The 22,871-nt window shown below is 40.9% G+C and overlaps 1 protein-coding gene across 2 annotated transcripts in view; it reads right to left on the bottom strand.

Moving 5' to 3' along the window:
• RNF2 (ring finger protein 2) overlaps positions 1-4,131 on the bottom strand; it is a 43,578-nt gene extending 39,447 nt beyond the window's left edge. Inside the window, exon 1 of one of the 2 annotated variants that reach the window (XM_074351798.1) lies at positions 3,935-4,131. The gene's annotated coding sequence lies outside the window, so the exon portion shown is untranslated. The remainder of the gene's footprint in view (positions 1-3,934) is intronic. The other variant, XM_074351797.1, reaches the window with a different exon arrangement.
• Between the last annotated feature and the right edge of the window lie 18,740 nt (positions 4,132-22,871).

Genomic DNA, 22,871 nt, shown 5'->3' with positions numbered 1-22,871 from the left:
TCGACTGATTACCATAATGTTCTCTTTTTGCTCTTACACTCATCTAACCATGTCCCTGTACTAAATGCCCTCTGTTGAAATTCCTTTTGAAGTTTGTTTTCTCTACTGGACACATACATTGTTATTCACAGCGACTCTGACTGCTCTCCTCTGAGATATCTAGCTGCTTTACTGAAGGGGAAAGTAAAGGAAGTTTGGAGTTCTTCCTATAGATAAAATGTTTTAGAAAGGATAATGACAAACCCTTTAAATTTGTGTCTGTTAATCTGCAACACAAAAATCATTTAACATTTGTAATTTAAACCATTCAGCTTGCAAAGAGGAGAAAGAAAGGATATGAGAAATATTTAAACAGTGCAGGCTACTCCAAGCAGGCAAAGCCATGTCCTCCTATTAGAGCACACATATCCTAGAGAAAATGTGAGATGTTACAGCTGACCTGCTGTTACTCGGTGGTCTCAGTTCCCACAAGCCTCAAGCCTCTCTTGGTGGGAGCATGATGCCATGATGAACGTGATTCTAATAAAGACTTTTTTTTTTTTTTTTTTTTTTGCTGTTGTTCAACATGGCCCATAATGCAAGCTGACTACTTCATCTAGTGTTCAACAAAGAAACAGCAATTTGTTCCAACACTACAGCTGAACTGAACTTACTGGTATGTTCTCCCATCCTAAGGGATTTTCAAGCATAATTTTTTACGACATGTGATTCTCATTTTACGCATTGACTTTAAAATCTAACTTATTCATAAAATACAACTCTACAGCACAGAAACAGAAAGAAATCCCTCTTGCAAGAGAGTCCATAAACAACACATCTGTTGAAAACTAATGACCAAGATGCTTTGATATTTTTCATATGGTTTGTTATTTCATTTAATAAGATGCCCTCATTAGACAATTTAATCTAAGATTAATTTCAAAAGTAATTTTTCATTATTGTACTTAAAAACCTGGTTTTTTAAAAATTACAATAAAATGGCAGATATGTAGAAGTGGCAAACGTTTTAATCCATTCTCTAACTGAAATTATGTGCAAATTCAAGCAATAAGAATCTTTCTTGGAATTTTTAGTAATGTATGTATATAGCTGCTGAGCATCCAACAAAAGGTATCACTAGGTCCAGACATACTAGTCCACTTCAGCTGCCTAACATTCATAAGACTAAAAAGAAGTGAAAAGAACTTTAAATGTGAAACTCAATGGCCAGTTCCACTGGAGTTCCTCCACACAGCATAAATCTGGAGAGTGGGCCACCTACCCGCTTAGCATCTATAAAGTCAGGTACTCATCACCTGGCTCCTGTCTATGGCTAAACTAACACCAACTGCTACTTAAGTGCCAAGAGTCTCATTACTATAGTCCATGTAAAATCAACCAAACTATACTTCTTACAAGAAACACTAGAGAACCCATTAGGTAGAAAAAGGTAAAGACAGGTGGGGGTTGGGATGGGGTGGATAGACAGGCTATCTGTACCTACAGAGAATGCACAGGGTAAATTTTAGTGTACCTTTGTACCCAAATTATATGGGGATCCACTCAGTTAAATGCAAATGAACATTCAATAAACTACTATGATAATTTATTGATATAAGATATCAGATAAATGAAAAAAAATCAGTAACTGCTGTTTGACGACAATGTCTGTCTTCCACACCATGTGTAATAAACACTAATTAAAAATCAAGTATAGATCTGTATGTGGGCAGACTGTCCATAATCTCACAGTATTTTTCCTTTTTTTAAAAACTGTGAACTGTTATGCACTGTCTAGTTTCTCCAGATTTAACAAATGGGTTGCAATAAAACTGTGAGGTGCTTTAAGTCATACCAGAAATGCTGTCAAAATTTTAATGAAGTTCATTTTAACGTCAACTCACTTCTCTTGCTGGAAGGAATTACGCTTCTGTGCTAATGTATAGAAATGAAACTGTCACTGAAACATCTGGTTATATATTATTCATTAGACATATATCACCTTTACTCCGAAGACTGCATAATATAAACACAAATCATGAATAAATCAGATTAAAGAGACAGACCTGACACCACACACTGAAGGTCAGTAATAGACAAGTGAAATTCCAAAGATGTTTGCTGACCTGCTCTATATTTCTAATCACACAAACCTGGGAGCTAGCTGTCTTGAGTGCTCTATTGGCGGAAGAAAACCTCAAAATTCTCAATATGTTGAATGTCCGCATTTTTTACATAACGTTAATAGTTCTAATTTGAAATTTTTCTATGCAGCATACCTGGGGACCATCAGCATATTTTTCTAATACTCAAATGGACTAGCCTACTCAGGCAGTTTTCCTTCATAAATTCTCCACTTCACTCTCACACCCACTATAATTAACGTCAAATGTATATTCCACAAGGGTACCTGAAGAAAATATCTCAAGTCCTTAGGGAAAGTGAGGGGCCATATTTGCTGTGCTATTCTTGGGAAATGGAGTCTTACATAACTACCTATTATTTTACTAAGAAGTACATTAAATGTACAAACAAGATTTTTAAAGATACCTGTTGAGTCTGACAAGTAGAAATTTCAGGAGGAAAAGAGGAATAACCAAGAGTCATATTGCTGTCATTTAAATTCTTTACAAATCAAAGAATCAAATCTTCACTTTAAATCCACGGACACCAATCTAAGTTATTAAAATATTCAACAACTATAATGCAAGTGGGGAAAGTAGATTATCTACCACTACACTAAGTATTCCAGCTGATCATCCTGAAACCACCAAAAGTAGATCACGTAGTGCAAATCACTCATACAATGGTTTTAAACACAATTCTCAGTCTAAAATACTGAAATCATGTCTCAATTTTTTTAGTTTTTAAGAAGAAATAAAGCATATTACTAAAATACCGAATGCAAACCTATCCTTTTCATAGCAGACAAATTTCTTTACACACCTCCAGGAAACCTGACATTTTCGAACCATCTTACCACGTAAAGGCACACATTCTCTGAAACTTCTGACAGCCAGGCAGTAGATCCAGGGTTTCAAGGAGATAAGCCTATAATTGGTCTTAGCGGTCAAATAATCGGCACGAACCTCAAAGTTTTAGAGACCAATTTCTACTAACTATCTCTGGGAGCAGGGAGGTGACTTCTGTAGGAGGGAAGTGATCCTGACAACCAGGATGAGGACTCCTCGGCGACACCGGGTACCAAAGACCTCCGCGTACACCACAGGGTTCAAAACGCGAAGCTTCCATCAGAAGCAAACGAAGACACCCCCTCCCCCCACGACTCCTCCGGGGCAACCTCGCGGCTTTAGAAAGCAGCAACAGATACTCCCGAGCAGGCAGGCGGCACTCCAGGAATGTTTTAACCAGGCGGGGTCTCCCCGCAGCTCACAGGGAACCCCGATGCCGAGCAGCTCCTCCACACGCGACCCTCGACTCCAGCACCCGGGGAAAGGGGGCTACTGCACAAACCGCCCCTACCCCACCCACACGGTGCGGACACACACACCCCCGGCTGCGAGGGGAAGCCCGGAGGAAAACCCCTGCATTCCACACGGTGCCCCTCCAGAGAAGGGCCGCGGAGGCTAGGGCCCCCGCCCCGGGGAGGCCAGGGGGCCGCAGCGCTGCCTCGGCCTTCGCGCGGAGGAGCGAGCGGTTCGCAGCGAAGGAAGGAATCCCCGAGCTTCGCCCACGGAGTCCTCCCCAAGCCGGAACACCCCCCCTCCACCGCCAAGACCCTCGAAGAAACGGGAACAATGAGAAGCCGCCTCCCTCGCCATCCCCGCCCCGAGAGCGGCCGGGGGCGGCGGCGCCATCTCCCCTCACACCCCCGCGGACACACCCCCCCCCCCCGGCCTCGGGGCCGCCGTCAGCCGCCCGCAGCCCAGCCCAGCTGACGCGCGGCCCGGCCAGCGGCTCCCGCGCCCCTCGCCTCCCCGCCCGCCCCGCTCACCGGCTCCTGCCCCAGCTCGAGGCTCCGCTGGCCGCGGCCGGAGCGAGAGTCGGGTACAAGCCGCCGCGGCCGCCGGCGCCGCCGCACAATATGGCGAGCCTCGGCTTCCGCAGTGGAGCTCGGGAAATACAACAGGGGCCGCTCAATATTCATGAGAGACCGAGGGGAAGCCGGCTCGGCCGGCGCGGCGGGGAGGGCGGGAAGCAGCGCGCGGGCGAGGGGGCGGAGGCGCGGGACGGGGACGTGCGCGGCGCGAGGAGGCCCGCGGCGCGAGGGGAGGGGGCGCCGCCGCGTGCAGCCTGGAGGGCCCGAGCCGCCGCCCCGCCCCGGGCCGCCCGGCCCCGCCCCCCGCGCCCTCCGCGGGGCGACGCAGCCCCCGGGCAACGCCCGGATGGCGACGGGGGCGCCAGGTTCTCGCCGTGCCGTGGCCTTGGGCGCTCTGGCCCCTGCCTGCATGCTTAGATTACGACTCCGTGGCCGGGTGCTGGGGTTCGGGCTCAGACTTTGCTCGCCGGTGACTGCCTCCTGGTCTTATGCCCGTCCCACCCCGTAGAAATCCTCACTAGGCTTTCAGCTCTGGAACTTCACCTGAACTTCGGCACTCTGTCACCACCCCCCATCTCCAAATCTGCAACAAACACACACTTTACATCCTTGAAGACTGAACCTACAAGACCTAATTCCAGGGGAAATGACCTTCAATTCCAGCAGTCTATTCTTGGATGTCTGTAAGCATTCTTATTTTTCTCATTAGCTCTTCCTACTTACCTTGCTGCTGTTTTATTCATTCCTCCTTGGCCCCTCCCAGTATTCTGAATTTGAGAACATAAGTGATACATTTAATAGATGTAATCGTTACCTAAAGCACAACCAATTAGTCTACTAAAACGTATATAAAATGTCTATAAATAACGCTACAAACCGAAAAAGTAACAAAGAAGTGAGAGTTACCTGACCTCAAGAGGTACGATTCGTGAGATATCATGTTCTCTTGAAAAGATAACCAACAATACCGGACAGTAAATGTGGAGACACTTGTGGCAGGAATGGACTGCACTGGGAACTGCACTGGGCGAAGTAGGTTTATAACCTCCAATGTGTCTCTAACTATGTGACTTAAGTAAGTTACATAATTGCTCTGGACTTTATTTTCCTTATTTGCAAAATGAGAGGGTTGTGTTGAAGGATTCTTAGATCCTTTCCAGCTTTTGAACTCTCTAAAGCTTTCTACAAGCAATGCCAAATAAATGGTATGAATTTACATTAGATTTTGGAAAAGAAAAGGATCAATTCTAGCTGGTGTGTTCAGAGAAAATTTACCAAGGAGCTAGGATTTGAGTAGGATTGTGAGGGATAGCTTTGGATAGGTAGAAAGAAAGAAGTCAGGCATTAAAATATAAAAGACAATATATTATGTGACCTACCTAACAATCCATGAAACAAGAGCAAAGCCAGTGACTTGAAAACCTCCACCTACTATCTAAAGCTTTAAACAAGAAATGACAATTCTCAGACTCAATAAGCCCTTCAGGGTTAAGCTCTTTCTCCAAAGTGAAAAATAAAAATAAATAAATAAATAAAAATAACCAGGAATGCTTCTCCTTCTTCCTTCCTGTAAGAGTCCACTTTCTAGAAATAGTGCAGTTGCAGAAGTATCTTCCTTTTTTGTACACAACTGTATGTGTCGTTCAATTAATGCTGTTCATAATTCAGAATCTTTTGCTCTAGTGAAAATGCTTAGGAAAACAATGATGTGTGTTTAAGTTGAGAAATTCAATTGATGTTGAGCAAATTGATCATTTGTAGAAAGCACAGGAACTTTATGGATAAAAGTTAAATATAGTACTTAAAAAAGATTCACAGGAGAATTACTAGAAAAATGGAAAACTTAAGGGATATCTGTATTAAATGTGATTAAAAAGCTAGACCTCAGGCTAGCATCCTTAATGTGGCAGACACTACTGACAAATTAATAGAGCTCCTAATATCTACTTTATCTCTTACTCAAAAACTTGGACTGAGAGAGTATTATGGGCCTTCCCTGACTACATTTATCAGGAAGAGTTATGTTATGGTATAGTAACAAACATCTCCTATATCTCCATGCCTTACCACGACAAAAGTTTACTGCTTGTTCATGCTTCATATGAATCAGACTCACTCTGTTCCAGTCACTCCAGGAACCAGATTGACAGAAGATTCACCATCTTGTAGTTGTAAAACACAGCAACTGAGTCTCTGGCAGAGGAAGAAAGTGACTAAAGAATCTCTATGAGCTTTTCACAGCCTTAGCTTGGAAAGGAAACAGATCACTGATCACATGTCATTGGCCAAGACTAGTTACATTGCCTCCTCCGTCTGCAAGGGAACTGAGTCCTCGAACTGAGGCTGAAACAAGTTCAGGAGAAGTGATTATATTGGTGAACAATGCTAATGTCAATCACCCTGACCCCACCAGTCAGCTCCTAGATATTATGAAAAAACTTTAAGGACCTTTATTTTATAACACTGGTTCTCTTGAGTGGCTTCAAGATAGGTATGCTTTCAAAATAAACTCATTGTACTTGTTAAGAGCTGATAATCATATAAATAAAATGGACTTTCCATGTTTCTTCCCCTTTGTTTTAATTGTATATTAAATCAATGTCAAGTCCATAATCAGTCTGTCATTAGTCATTTGACATATTCAGCCTACATTCTTTTTGTTAATTTTTTAACCTGACATAAGGGATACCACCCTGAAAAAAATACACTCTACTAATATTCTGCCTCCTTGTTAAATGTACCAATTGGAAGTGATAATTATATTTCAAGCAGGAAAACATTAAATTAACACTATATAACACAAGTATCATTATATAGGTGGATGACTAGATGAATTCTAGACAGAAAGATTATTTTCCCTGAAAACTTCAGAAGTAGTAACCTGTTAATCACATGGTGAGTTGGGTAGACATCTCTGATCACAAAAATCACCTCTTTACTGGGTTTCTGCTATGGTAATGCTATAACACTAGAGAGATCAGTTCAGCTGGGTCAACTTTTATTGAGCATCTGCTATGTGCTGACACTTTGCCAAGTACTTGGAATAAAGATGTTAATGTAAGTAGGACATAAGTTCCTTTAGAGCAGAAACCTTGTTCACCAGTGTGTGTACCTAACACAATGCTTGGCATATAATAGATGCTCAACAAATAGGTGTTAAGCGAATGAAAGACTGGGAATCTTTGATCCCAGTGTGTTATGAAATCAAATAGTTCATATGAGCTTAGTTTACCTCACTGTTACCACTACAGAACAGACATTTCTATGAAGATTACATTTAGTCCCTCAGAGGCTTTCTCTGTTTAGGCAGTGTGTCTTAAATGGAAATTCATGCCTGCCTATACTATGTCCACTGCATGGATTTCTTTTCAGCTGCGTTCCAAGTATCCGACTGTTACCTGCTCATTGTGGTGAAGATTGCAGGCAGCCAGCAATAGCTTGTTAATAATAAGCTGTGTATATATCACCATTTATAGAACACTTCTATATCCATGATTTCACTGACTCATCAGAGCAATCCTCCAAGGTATTACTCCTGCTTCATAGAGGAGGGAAATCTGACGTCAGTGGTTAACTAACTCTCTCAAACATTGAGTTCATAAGTAGAAGAGCTGAGGCTCAAACCTGGATCATCTGACTCCAAGTCCAGGATACATCCCATTACTCCGCGTGGGCCTTCCACTCTGTGCTGCATACTCAACTCCAGCATTTTTCTTCTTTCTAATGAGTAAGCAGTCTATGAGACAAACATCCCCAGAGCTTCCTCTCAACACTGTTATTTATTCCTCACCGTGGTCTATTTTCCAGAAGCTAGAGATGATAAATTTAATAGTATATGAGCCTGATCTGTTAACAGAAACCCAGCAGGTTTTATTTTTTGTTTTCTTAGAAAAGTTGCTTTAAGAGAATTAAACAAAATTAAAGGTAGGTTAAAAGACTGAAATAACTTGGGATTTAATCACTCTCTCTCTCTCTCTCTATATATATATGTAAACACACACACACTATTGTCAAAATGTATCTTCAACCAAAATCTTTATTTGCCATCTTTTAGATGTGCTGTGCTTTATTTGAAAGGGTCACATTAAGCTGGGACATTGTAGAAAGGCCTAAAGAGACCTATAATTCAAGGTGGCTTCAGGAAGCAGGCAACTCAAGATTTACTACCTCTTCAGCTGAAAAAATATAGCTCTAGCCACAAACTTCAGTGAAGTTTTATTTATATTTCAGTATAGTGCATCTTCCTGTGACACTTCCCTTGGTGTTTTAGCTCATTGTTCCTTTTTGTATTCCCAAGACAACCAAAATAGTTGTAACTGTGCAACTTAAGAGTTAAACAGATTAAATGAGATGAGCTAGTTAGACTTTGGGGGAGAACTAAACAATATTGCTATTTCCCTCCTATGGAGACTTGGAATGATATTTTATATGTCCCAGATGTGGCTGCATTCTGCCTAACATCTGTTAGTGCATTTTATTAAAATAATGAACTAGCATGTGTTTGAAAAGTTAAAGGAATGAATAAAAGTTTTCATTCTGATGCAACATGAACAGCCAACTGTTTCTCTGTAATTAATAATGGAGCACATAAATGGGAGATATGATTGTGATACCCAATTTCATGTATAAAATAATGTCTGATTTAATAATTACTGGCTTTAGTTCTCTAATATGAAGTAAGTTTCTTCTATTCAGACAAACTTTGTAGGTTTTTTCCTTTCAAAATGTTTACTGCAAGAGATGAGATCTGTGCCTTGGCATTGAGCTAGGAACACCAAGAATAATCCTGGAAACTAACAAGGAATAGATAATTAAGATGGAGACTCAGAACTAAAATGGAAACATCTCTGGAAAAGAAGGCTGGAAGATCCCAGGGGGAAAGAACAGATGAAGAGTGCAAAATATTTAAATCAAGTTACAGCTTGCTCAAACTGCCCTTGCAGACATTTTAATTTTCCCCACTTAAAACAAGTAAGGTGCTAGAATGGTATTTGTGGGGTGACAGTGGAGGGCAAAGACATCTCTTACCTGACATGTTTCTTGGAAATGTTTTTTAGTAAAGAATTTAAAAGAACTGCCAAATCCTACCCATCCAAAGAAAAGTTTGTTTTATTTCACTATGCTATATTACGATCTGGAAACCCCTACAGTATCCATCTGCTGAGTCATTGGCATTTAATACTCCACAAAATTAAACTGTTTAAATAAACATTGAATAATGTACTAAAGTAGGTTACAATTCAGGTAAATCTGAAAACCATTCTGGTCAGCCTAGAATACTGAGGTTTTATGCATTACATCTAGGAAGACATATTTGCTAAGACTCTTAAGTCTGTGGAAAAGTTTTTTTTTTTTTTAATTTATTGAAGTAGGGTTGACTTATAATATTATGTTAGTTTCAAGTATAAACATGGTGCTTTGATATTTTTATAGATTACACATCATACAATAAGTATTATACAGTATTATAAAATATTGACTATGTTCCCTGCATTGTATATTATATCCCTGTGACTTGTTTATTTTATAACTCCTGGTTTGTACGTCTTAATCCTTTTACCTGTTTCACCCATCCCCTAGTTTTTTCCATCTGTGAGTCTATTTCTGTTTTGTTGTATTTGTTCATTTGTTTTGTTTTTTAAATTCCACATATAAGGAAAACATACAGTATTTGTCTTTCTCTGTCTGACGTATCTCAGTAAGCATAATACCCTCCAGGTCCATCGCTATTGTCGCAAATGGCAAGATTTCGTTCTTTTTTATGGCTAATACTCCATTGTATGTATTGCTTCATCATTTTCAAGTAAACACATTTCTTCATGCTTCTAAGATCAGAACTGACTGTGGTTGCTTAAGAATTATGAGGTCCACCTCATATGGAGCAAGATGAGATAAAGGTAGCTGCAGATGAACCTTCCTGCCTGTCATATTACCCTGTTAGGAACGTATGGTGCCCTAACCAACTTTGTGGTGTCTCTCTCCCACACTCACTTCTCCTCTGATATCATCAGTACGTGTTCGAGAACAGGAATGATGTTCAGAGTTAGTGGATTTCCAATTCCTTGACTTCTTGATATTTACACATTCTTAGCCTTCAGTTTCACTCTTGGACTTCATCACATTAGCTGCCCTGGTTTGACCCTCCCTTTCCGAAAATTTGAAGGACTACTCTGGGCCTGACCTCAGTACAGCTGTCCCTTCTTCTGCATGATCCAATTGTTAGCTATTTGCCAACCTATTCATTTACTGACTTGGCTCTTTAATTAGGCTTGGCCGTATTCTCATCCCAGCCTTTAGCTTGGGGCCTCAACACGTAGCAAATGCAAGCTGCATTACAAGAAGATGTCACAAATATAAACTGTAGACACCAGGCCATTCATGGTATGGAAAAAGAGCTATCTCTATCAACAAATGCAAAAAACACAGAGCTCTTTGGTGGAAAAGAAAGCACTGAGATTGCTCTCTTTGGAAATGAATACTCCAAATATAATCTTGGGTCAGGAGAATCCATGTTAGGAATGTTGTGTGGTATTGTTGCATCTACTTGCTGCAAAGTTCAATCCATGTGAATGGTTGGGGTTGGTGAGCGGTCTGATAATAATCCTTTTTATCATTAGTTAAAACTAGCACTTCCTTTTTTGGGGGTTTCTCAGATGCCTCCATGTTTAAATGAGGAATAGAAAGGTCAGTTAGATCAGTTAGAAGACACAAAGGCCACCTGCCCACTGCACAGGGTACCCACTGCAAGTGCCTGCCCATCACATGCTCCTTCGAAAAGAATCCTAAAATAGTTGCCAAGAAAACTTATAATTTCCCCTCTACATAAAATATAATCACTCAAGTTTAATTTTCAATTGCAAGTCAGTTTTCTTCCCTGAGTTCATGAGACTAACTATCTTCATCTATTAGCCTTTCTCACCTGGAACTCCTGGAGAGAATCAAGCCTGAATGGTGGAAGGCATCCATGGTCTAGAATGGTTCTGGTTATGTTCCTTTTCTGGAGAGCGAAGACTCTAAAAATTGTCTGTGTTTGGTGGATTCAGATAAAGAACTTTGGTTGAGAAAGATAATCATTTGTTAGTTTTTGGACGTGTAATAGTATAAGTTCTAGTTTTCCTAGAGAGTAAGCTGATTTTTCTAATGTCATACAATAAAACAGTACTTGTGCAAATAGCATGTTAAGATTAGAACTCTTTCTTCCATATTTTAAATACAAACACTAGAAATTGTGGAAGTGTGATATTAACCCAATTTTTTAAGTTACTCTAGCACAATCGGGTAATAGTACTTTTCAAAATTACCATGCTATTCTATGTTGCATGATTTGCTGATCAGATCTTTTAGAGGATCATAAGAGAAAGGGTAAAATTCACCAAGCATGCTCATTTCAAAGAAAAACATATTTTTTAGGCCTTTAAGTTTAAAAGTAATCATTCAAGGAAGACAGCACTATTATATACAGCCACATAAAGCTTTCTTTGTCCATGTGATTATTGCTTTGCAAATTAAGTCCTTTCACTAAGCCTCAGTTCCATAGGATTTATGCTGAAAGACCGACCCTCTAACAGAGACATGAAGCTCTGTAACAGTCATAAATATCATGTTTGAAACTGGCCCAGAGGAAAAGGAAGCCTTAGAACCCTCTGGGTTCAGCCATTCTGGCGATGGGTAAATGCAACTTGAGTCTCTGCTGGTGTTATGAGGTGGGCAGAAGAGCTGGCTTCGTTCCTTCCATTAATTGGTAACTAATACTAGTCTGGGCTGCTCCACACTCAACCAAGATGGTTTTAGAGGCTGCTCCTCAGAAAGGACCCAGAAAGCTATTGAGAACTGTCAGTGCAAATCCTCTCACTGAGCAGTGTCAGAAAAGGGTCTCAAATGACTGTGCTCAAGAAATTTTAGTTTGACGTGGTTCATACAAAACCAAAGGTGAACCTATAACTAGTAGTGAAGAAATCTCAAGCCATTATTAAAATCTGCTTAATGAGATTTATAGAAAATCTAGCATTTAACAAGCGCTGGCCTGGAATCTGGAGACACGAAGTGGAATAAGATACTATCAAGGGTCTCAAGATACTGGTGGCCATGAAAAACCATGGACAACACTCATCATTTCTCTGGCCTTAGCTGCCTCACATGTGAGATTCAAAAAGATGACCATTTGGTTTCTGAGGTTCTTTTTAAGTTAAAAGGCCTTTTAAAAAGCAAACAAGCAAATGATACAACTTTCTCATTCTAGCCATTTCTACCAAGCAGAGGTAGCTTTACCTGAAGTTCCGTATTTTTAAATGATAGTGATAAAATGTAAGAGAAAGACCTCTCGGTAGTCACACTGTGTAGATTATTCTTTGTCATTTGCAGCAGAACTTTGCTGTGTATAATTTCTTTGCCGTCAAGTCTTCTCATTCCAGGAAGCAGGACAAATAAACCACACTATTTTCTACTAATTTGTCAGGAACGAGGACTAGCTATGCTGGAAATACATATTTTTAGACATCTGAATCCCATATGCCTGGTGGCCCTGTTGGTAGGGTTGGGGTGGAAGGGGCTGCTTTGGCAGAGTGGGCATTCCAGAGTCAGAGCGCAGGGGCTGTCTCCTACAAGAGCAAAGGGATGGCAGGTCACCTTTAAGGCCCAAAGATATTTTACAAAAATAGGTGTTTATGTATGGATGGAGGGAGAAGAGAAGGGACAGAGATGAAACAGAGGTTGGACACTAATTTTAGTGTGCCACAAGGAATACTCTCCCGTCAGTGGATTACCCTCTATTTATTTCTTGTAGGAGATTTTAATTAGCTCTCAGCTAAACCAGAAGGATAAAATCAGATAAATATTTCTTAATGAAATCCTGTAAGGTTATAAAACATGATGTGAAGAAGGCCAACTTGTAAAGTAAAACTTGTGATGTGGGGCAATGTCATAGTCATAAACAGCCACGCAGTGCCCTCTGGTGGCCGAATGAGAAGTGGCATGAGTGCTGCAGGGCCCTCTGGTTCTCTCAGCTGTTGCTGACATCAGACATTATCCCAAGCTTGCTGTTAGACCAAATTAGTCTGTAAGATTCAGTGTGTTTGTGGTGACTCTAGTGGGAGTCGTTCTCTTATCATGTTGCAGTATGAAAAAACAGGCCTCTTTCCAAGTGCAGTGCTTCCGGGAGTATTTTTTAAGTATCCTAGTCAGGACTTGGTTTCCAAGATAGAGCATAGAGAGGGGGGTCGCTGCCTCCCAGGGAGGGGGCGGGGGAGGTGCTGGGATAACTGAACTGCATCACAGCCCTGCGTGTCTGGTTTAGAGAAAACAGTACATCACAACAAAGCATACTTACGGAATCCTTCTGACAAAAAAAAAAAAAACCAAAAAACTTTGGTTTTATTGAAAATTGGAAAACTATCATTCGACATATTTGTATATTCTCATTTAAATTTATACCTGGAGTCATTCCAAAAAGGGCTCACCCTGTATTCCAATTCACTTCTCGTTTAGTGTGGATAACTATCCCTGTTCTTTAATATTTTTGATTATATGACTGTAATGCCTGCAGAGTATCCCCTCATATCTTGTACATAAATAATCTAATTCTACAGTTCCTGTGGTCACCCTCCTCCACCAACCATATCTTGATTATGTCTGAAAATGGAGTTCAGTTGCTGAGTTCCAGGTAGCTTCCAAGTCTGGAATTATTTGCTGCCGGAGCTCTTTTTTACTTTACTTTTACTTTATCCTTTTTCTCTTAGGATGGCAGGTACTTAATGTCTAGTCTCCTTCCTAAATTGGGAGCATCTCCCAGGCCAACATGCTGCTCAATCAGTTCTCCATCCAGCTCCTAGCACAGTGCTTGGCATCTGGTAAATTCAACAAAGATCTGAAAAGCAGTAAGTCCAAATGAGTAGCTCATTGTTGCAGAGAACTTTAATCATCCCCAAAATCCATTCTTCAGCCCTGCTTGCAGCATATGAGCACATGGTTGCCAACGGGAAGAGGAAAGTACTGATGTGTGACATTCTAGACTGGCTGATTAAATCCTGCCACATGCATTTCTTTACGTTCTTTCCCCTTATGCTGATGGGTGCAGATATGGATGAAGTCCTAGGGGTGGACACGCCATGTGAGGAAGACTCTGGGCTCCCGAGTGACCATGTCAAAGAGCACAGTAGTTCCCACCTGAACATCCACCCGGCACTGTTATGTGGGAAAATATATAACGATATGATGCTGAAACATAGTGGTTATTTGGAAATTCATCATAAACTAACATACCTACAAAAGGCTTCAATCACAGGATTAATGTAAATAGTGATCAATCTACTACACTTAAAATGATCAAAGTGGGGCTGGGGGTGAGGGAGGAGTCAGCAACAAGACTGGATTGGACAACAGGAGATACTGTGCTGCTTTTACTGAATGGAAAAAATAAAGGAGGATGAGACAAGCAAGAGACAGTGAGCTCAGTTTCAGGTATGTGGCTTTGAGTGGAAGCAGAGTGGCAGGAAGGTGCTCTAGGAAGTGGGTTCAGGGGTCTGGAGCATAGGAGCGAGGTCAGGACCGCGAGGTAGATTTGGGAGGCAGTCTTAGCAGTTGATGTCAGGGTAGAGTTGTCTTTTAAAAGGTCATTCACTTGATGCAGAAAAAAAAAATGAACTGGATAATTAAAATGCAATCTGATGTTGTTTTATTAGAGAGTCTTGAACATTCCATTAAGGCTAAGCAGAGAGAATTTTTAAAAACAGGTACAAAGACATTTCAGTATCGTCAACTGAGGGAGTGATAGAGAAGAAAGAGAGAAAAGAAATGACATGTAATTCATATAAACAGGTCAAAGTGGAGAGAGTGCCATTTAGTGTTTGCTGAGTGCCACTAGCCATTATGATGTTAATTTCAAAGAAGCTGATCATACATCCTTGCAACCCACTTTCTTATCCAACCTTTTAGCCTGAAAAATTTTAAACATACAGGAAAGTTGAAAGAATTTTACATTGACACCTACCTATCCATTACCTAAACTTTACAATTAAATTTTACTATACTTGCTTTGTTATATATCTGCCCATGTATCCATCTATTAAGTCATCTTATTTATTTGATGCATTTTAAGTAAGATGCAGAGATCAGTATATTTATTCCAATTACAACCACATATGCATATTATGAACTGGAGTCGAACATTTGCTTTAAGTTTTCCAATCTATTTTTTTCTTATATTATTTTTTAAAGTCCGTATCCAATTCCTTCCGTTGGAAAATGGGTAGCACTGCATTTTTACTTTATATACAGTGTTTGTGAAAGCCGCTCTTTTGCCCCCTTCCTGTTTGCCCATTTCTGTTCCCCTTTAACCTTGAAAGAACCTAAGTATAGGAATAAGGTCACTAGGCAATTTAACCTAACTCCTGACCTATGCTCTCCTGAATGCACACCATGCCTTGCTTAACCTGTTGATGTTTTTCCTACAAGGAGGAATGAAGAATTAAGTTGTTAAAGAGTAACTGGCTCTCTACCCCTTACAGCTCCCTTAGCAGTCCTGCAGGCAGATCACATGGGCACAATAACATCTGAAAAGAGAGTCAGCCAGTCTGCACGCAATGGAGAAAGATGCAGAACTCAACCTCCTGCCTCAATGATTCCCCAAGATTCCTCCCCCTTTTTGCCCTTTAAAAACTGTCATTGCTGAACAGAATCTCTGGAGTTAGTCTTGGGATGTGAGTCTGCCTTCCCTGAAGGTCGTGGTGCTTCTGATGAAAGCATCTTTCCTTTCTACCATCACTTGCCTTTAGATTATTGACTTTTGAGCAGTGAGCAGTCGAACCTGAGTTCAGTAACATTTGTGACTCTTTGGGGATGCCAATACTGAAGACTTTTTTACCAATAATTATACTTGATTAGATCCTTGAACACAGGGGCTGGCCACATTTGCGTATTTCTCTTCTGTTTCCTGGCACCTAGTATGTGGCTAGGCAAAAGGTAGGACCTCTAATTATTTGTTAAATGTGTTTTTGCAAAATACAGATGATATTATTTCTTGATCAAATGGAGTTAAGCTTAGGCCATGTCCTGGGCATACTTGGGACTACTAAATACCAAGAAATGCTCTGCAAATCTTTGCAGTTTCATGATGCCCTGACTAGTCCCTGAAAGAATAAACTATGTAGTGTTGCTTGTTATAAAGAATTTGGAATCTAAATTTGTAAGTTCAAATATTGCCTTTGCTTTTATGTGATCTCGGAAAAATCTCTTGGTCTGCGTTTACTCATTAAATTGGGTTGAGAGTTCCTACGTACATTTGATACCCTTGCAAATTTCAAATAAGACATTGCATGTAAAAGAGTTTGGCAACTGTGACCTTGCACACAACTATCATCTATTATTTCACATTTGAAGGATGTGAAAAAACCAGCAGTCTTCCCTCCCAACTTCCCTCTTTTCTTTCCTTCTGTTACCAAATGCAAGTTGGTGTGCCTGACCCACAGTGAGGCTGAACAAACGAAAATGTAAGAGTTTGGGGCAGAGAAAGGTTTATTGCTGAGCCAATGGCTTGTGCCCAAAAAGCCCCAAGCTCCTTGAAAAGTTTGAGCAAATCATTTTTAAAAGCCAGGTGAGGGCGTGGCTTCCCAGGGTATATGATCACCTTATGCACACTTCTCTGATGGATGCTGAGGGAATACAGCTGTTAATATTATCAACCCTTAGGTGCCAGAAGGTCTAGGGGCTACATGCTCATGATCATCAAGTAGTTAATTTTTTCCTTTCGGTAGTGGTTTTTAGCATTTGAAAAACTCAGGAAACATGCATGAGATACTATCTGGGCACTTCCAGAGGAGGTACAGCAAAGGAGATGGGGGAGGGAGTCTGTCCCAGAAAAGCCACGCAGGGTCCTGCTTGGTTACTAACTTGTCGGATATCTTTTCTGGATTTTCAAAGTGGTTAACAATTAACTTCTAGCTTGAAAACTTATAATATAATTGATTAACATCACTTTAGTCTTATTTTAATTTACTACTTGGAGCTTCTTTAGATACCAACGATGTTTAAAAATGATTTTAATGCTGTTAAGAATAGGTAACTAAATTTCCTAAGTAAATAAAATAACTGTGGACTAAGAATGCCGCCTCCCATATCAAACAAAGGATGCTGTGGCTATCAAGCCATCAGCCACTGTAGTCACCTAGGCAGTGAGCCCTGAGGGAACTGAGGATGGAAACAGGATACTGGCTCTCGATAGCTAAGGTGCATATCAAAGGAATGGTTTCAGTGAGCCCAGACTCTTGAATCTTCCCATACATAGAAGAGTGCTAAATTCTTTAACTTGAGATATCTAGTTTCTTTAATTAACAGTAAACGTATAATGTTCCCACTACCTGGTCTTTGTTGCAAAAACTCCTATATATCCTGGTTCCTCATTTACCTTTTCGGAGCAGTCCATTAAAATCCTCATGAGACAGGAAGAAAGGGGGCAGGACACAGCCACTAAAGGAATGACACAACATTTAGCACGAAGATGGCAGAAAAGTCAACTCCCAGTAGACTTTGAGGCTCAAAGAGGCAGGAGATTTGACTTCCAGTACACCTTGATCTTCATTATATGCTCACTGTGATACATTAGCATGGCAAATGACACACCCACAGGCTCCATGGCAGTTCTGAGGCTGAACATAAAGGTCAAAAAGTGAATGGTGGCCCAATTCCTGGGCATCCCAGTCCCTTCTCCAAAGTAGTTGGAATAATCCTCCCACTCGTTAGCATACGAAATAACCAAGCTTAGAAAAACTAACAATCCCCACACCTTGTGGCACCCTCCCTTTTGGGTGAGAAAGACTGCACTCTACCTATGGAGTGTGTATCTACTTAAATAATCACCCACCCCATGCCTTGTGGCCTCTCTAGCCTTCTGAGATGGTCTACACTCAGTCTATAGAGTGTGCGTCTCTCTGAATAAATCTGTTTTTACACTACTATGGCTTGCTCTTGAATTATTTCCTGTATGAAGCCAAGGACCCTCACTTGGCCAGGTGCGTCCCAGGGACGCAACTGAGACCTGGGACATGGCCATCTTCTCGCTCCCCATTTTCCTGTGTCACTCAGAAAGTCTGCCAAATAAACATAATTCTCAACTTTTAGGTTGTGTATTTTTTTTCAGTTGATGTAGGGATAACATTTACAAAGAGGAAAATTTTTATGTTATGTTAAGAGATTCTGTTATAGTGAACACTTGCAAACTTTTATACTAAAGGCGAGGACAAAATTTGCCTTTAAGGATTTCCTTGGGAAAGTGGTAGTTTATAGCATTAAAATCTGATTTTTTGTGTTTGTGCCAAGGATGTTTCCTTTTTATCTTTTTCCATAGGCAGCAATAAGGGCATGTTAAATATCATTGAGTTTGACCTCCTGGGAGCTCTGGGTGGTGCATAGTATATGCACACTTTGAATACAAATGCTGTTTGACTTATATGGTCAACACAGAATTTTGGAGGTTAGCATTTTAATCAACCCTAATCTCTTATTATTTTCTGATTCCCCCACCTCGCCATTTTGTGAAAAAAAGTTCGAATAATGAACTTTTGAAATGACAGCTACTGTTCTCTCATGGAGATGCATGGTCTCCATGAAACATAAACGCAGCATTATGTGTAGTAACCCTTCCTAAACCCTATGTCAAGCATATTGCAGTGTTCAACGTGATCCATTATTAAAGGAAAGAACGTTCCATTCTACAAATACTTACTGAAGAGCCATGCTTCTGCGGGCAGGTTGGAGGGGGTAGTGCATATGGCCATGATGTTATCGTACCTCTAAACTGAAAATTGGCTTCCATTTTTCCCCCTCGTTTAAATTTTCTTTTTTTTGGGGGGGATGTGTCTCCCAGCTGCGGAGCTCTGTGGCCAGGGAGAGGCATTCATTTCCCGCCGCGGAAATTAGGGAGAGAAGGGGCGGGGCCTCGGGCAGGACAGGGGGCGGGGCCTCGAGACCCGAGTGGGACTGAGGGACTGTGCCATTGGCGGCGCGGCAAGAGCGTGCGGGTTCCAGGGTGGGCACAGCCGCGGCGCGGCGGACGTAGCGCGGCAGGTGCGCGGTCTCCCTTCTTTCAGCGGTTCGCCCGCGGTCAGACTTGCCCCGGTCCCAGCGCAGCAGAGGCCTGAGCGCCCGGGCGGGCCACCGCAGCACAGGGAACCCGGACGCGAAGCCGCAGAAGGGCACAGGCGATGCCCAGCACCGAGGCGGCGGGGACGCGACGCGGAGGCACAAAGAGGGCGGCGGTGGCCGGGAGCCGGGCGAGACGAAGGCACGTTGGACCTCAGAGCCTCGGTCTCCTCCTTCCTGTGGCTCAGGGAGACCCTGCCGCGGGGGCAGGAGGGGCCCAGCACGTGTGCTGTGGGGCGGCCGCCTCCGGCTTCTGACCAGCCACCGCCTGCTTTTGGCAGGTCCGTGCTTCATAGGGAAGCCTTTTACTTCCTGCTCACCTGAATAGTGAAGTTGCTATTTCCTGACAGGCCCTTAAAAGGGAACAGTCGTGTCTGTCCTAACTCGTCTCAAGAAAGACCTGCTCTATCCATTTCTCCCAAGTATCTTCTCTACATCCAGGGTCACGCCTGGCCAATAAATTCCTTTCTTGCACTGTTCGCTAAGCCATCATTCCCTTTCCTTTGTCATCTCATGGAATTAAAAATAACAAGACAAACCATCTATTCTAGGACTGCTCTGACACAAATGCCACAAATGGTCACTCCTGTTTGCTGACGCGACCAAACCTGATATGTGCTATTAGAAAATTAATAAATAATGAAATAGAACATTAGGGCTAATTCGCACCTGGTTTCATGGCCCCATCAAAACTGTGTAGCTTGGAGATAGTGAAGATGAGAAAGAAGACCAAGGGCACGCGAGACCAACGGGTACCTGTTCTCAGCAGGTATGGACTGACAGGTGCTGCAACACAGGCCGGAGGGTCAGCTCTCTGGTAAACGTCAAGTGATGTGATGAGTTTATCCTTGCTTACGGGCCTGTAGGTCCCAAGGCTTTGCCTTAAGCGCTCACTGGTAAAGTGTCTGTTTCCTGTTGACTAACTTATATTGTTGATTATTAAATAAAATATAGAGTGTAAGAATTTAAAAAGTAGGAAAAAAATAACACGGGTAGGTTTGTGATAAACATTTGAATGACTAAACATTTCAAATTACATTGAAAAGCTTAAAATGTTATGTTCTATTGCTTTAATAAATAGGACATCTATAAAATAGTACTTACATGATGTTTCTTAATGAGCATGGCTACTTCATAGTTGGCTAAATATTGATATTGTGGTAGTTAACTTGACCATATTTTAATTTTCATTTGTAGGCTACCTTTTACATTTATAAATTCCTACACTTAAGTAGTCTATTCATTTTACCTGCTTCTTCTCTTGTTTACTTCTCCTCCCGTCCTTTTACTGAGTGATTTAAGTGAAAAGGAATGTTTATTCTAATACTTATTAAATAAATTGTGAAAACACAGCAGCCAAACATAAAAGCCCCCAAAAGACCATTTTTTTCAGGAAGAAGATTGTAAAGTGCTTCAGTTAATTTTTGTGAATTTAATGTTGGTGAAAAAACATGTTTTTCTTCTTTGGACAGGTAACATTCATTTGTATATTATTTTTATAAAAATGAAAATGTCACCATAATTAAGACTGTTATTCATTAATATTAATGGTTGCTCTTCCTAGGAGCATTAGACTTTGGAAATGTATTCATTTCATTTATTTAATAAATATATATGTATATATACGTGGGTATAGATCTACACAATAGGCAGCCACACTGCGCTCTGGGAGCATCAAAGATGCAGTGACTTGTCTCCTTGACGGGGTAGGGGTGGGGGTGAAGGAAGAGGGACTTCACAGGAGGATTGGTAGAGTTCTGAAGATCATAGGACCATAAATAGGTTGAGGCTTTCTTTTTCTAAAAAAAAAAAAAAAAGTGTATTCTTGGAACTTGCATTACATTTTAATTTGCTGAGTATTTCCAAATTTGAAATTTGGTACTCTTACAGGATTCCTTTTCAGGAGGTGCCTGGATTTTGCTGACCTCTCCAGGCAGAACTTTTTACTGTGCAGGGTAAAAGTGCAGAGTTAGTGGTCTGAATACGGGCATCACCTACTTTATATTTGATGGTTGCATAATTGGTCAGTGACCAGTAGATATTTGTGTAACAGTTTCCATGTATTTGTTTCATCCACTCTTTTTTTCCAAAAAAAAATTGGTAGGTTTAACCTAATCTTGTAACAGGTGGGCAAATGAAAGTAAATAAAGAGATGAAGCTTTCTCAAAGTCAGTTGATTCATTCAGAGTCAGAGCCAGAAATAGAGGCTGAATTTACCGATTTAAGTCTGAGAACATATAGAGTAAAAGTTGTTTTAAAAAATATTACCTAATTTAAGGCCTTCACTTCCGAGATTTTCCAGTTTCTATTTTTAATAAGGTGGATTCCTTTAGTTGTGGAACAACTGGCCTTCCTTGGGATGGAGGAAGTGTGATTGCTGGTCACAGTGAAGCAGATTTTCTCTGGGCATCTCTCGTGGAGACTGTTCTTATGGTGGTAGAGCAAAGCCAGATGGGCACAGACCCGTTTCTCAGCTGTTGTTTGTTTTCCTGTCATCTGGCAACACATTTGGTTCTTGCCCATCCTCTACTATTTTATGGGTATCTTGGAAATTCCCAGAAGCCTGGGACCACTAGCTTAGGGAAATTGTTTTCTGGCCTTTTTTGCATGTCTTTCCATGTCTTTGGATTATTATTTGCCAGCTGCCTATAAAGAAGTTGATCATTAGCCCTATAAGCTTCCATGAACATCTTTTACTTTTAAACCATAGAATGAGGGTTGTCAGCTCTGCAAGAAGGAACAGATGTTTTTCACTTTTACTGCCTTTCAAATGTATGGAGAAAAGTCAAGTGAAGAGAGATCTCCGTGGCACAGGTTTGTGTTTCTTTGGCAGATATAAAGACATTTAGCAGCGATGGAGACCAAAACTTTATCTTGTTTCAGCTGTTAAGGACCTGATTATATCTTAGGCCATTGCACTGAAATCTTTCAAATATTAATTTATATTAATGTAACAAGTATTAATTCATTTGAAATATATCTTTTTCAGTACTTACTGGAAAAAACTGCTCTGAAATTTGAGATTCCTTTAAGCGCAGAGTATAGCAGAAGCTTGTTAATAGAATTTTGCAGTTAACGTTTAGACATATATAATGTTAAATTTGTAATGCCGCATCACTTTTGATAGGAATCTTTCCAAAGTCAATTATGTGCTTATCGGTCTTTTAACACATGGAATAAAAGTTTAATCTGTTTTGAATAGCTTAATGTCATCTTCAGACACATCATTATTACAGCCTATGAAACTGTTGGTGATGCCCCCAACAGCTGTTGAAGTGAGGCTGGTGGCCCCAGTCAGCTGTTTCAGAGTTTTTGTATCTGTGTAGTTTTCTTGACTCTTTCCTTCCTGTCAGCTAATTATTCTTAGAGCTCTCTTTAGTCCCAATTACTTCTAATTTGATTTTTCTGATCAATTTGTTGTTGGTCTGTAATTCCTGTAATTATGATGTTAGCTGTAATTATTGCACTTCTGCTAAATGGCCAAGCTCTGTTTTGGTACATTACATAATTATTTCGAATCCTTAGAACAATCTTGAAGTGTAGCTGTTTATCCTTCCTTCTCCCAATGAGCAAACCAAGGCTCAGGCAAGTGAAGTAACTTGCCTAAGGGCATTAAGCTAATAAATGGCCCATCTCTGATAAATAAAACCGAGGCGATCAGTGAGCTTTTGGAGGACTAGCTAACTAACAAAGGGCTTGTGCTTTAGAATTTGGATTGTTCTCATTCTAAAGGTTATCTTAATTTTTATGTCAATAAAAAGAA

This window comes from Camelus bactrianus, chromosome 23, assembly GCF_048773025.1.
Source record: "Camelus bactrianus isolate YW-2024 breed Bactrian camel chromosome 23, ASM4877302v1, whole genome shotgun sequence".
Classification (NCBI taxonomy): Eukaryota; Metazoa; Chordata; class Mammalia; order Artiodactyla; family Camelidae; genus Camelus; species Camelus bactrianus.
This window is presented reverse-complemented; position numbering and strand designations above follow the sequence as displayed.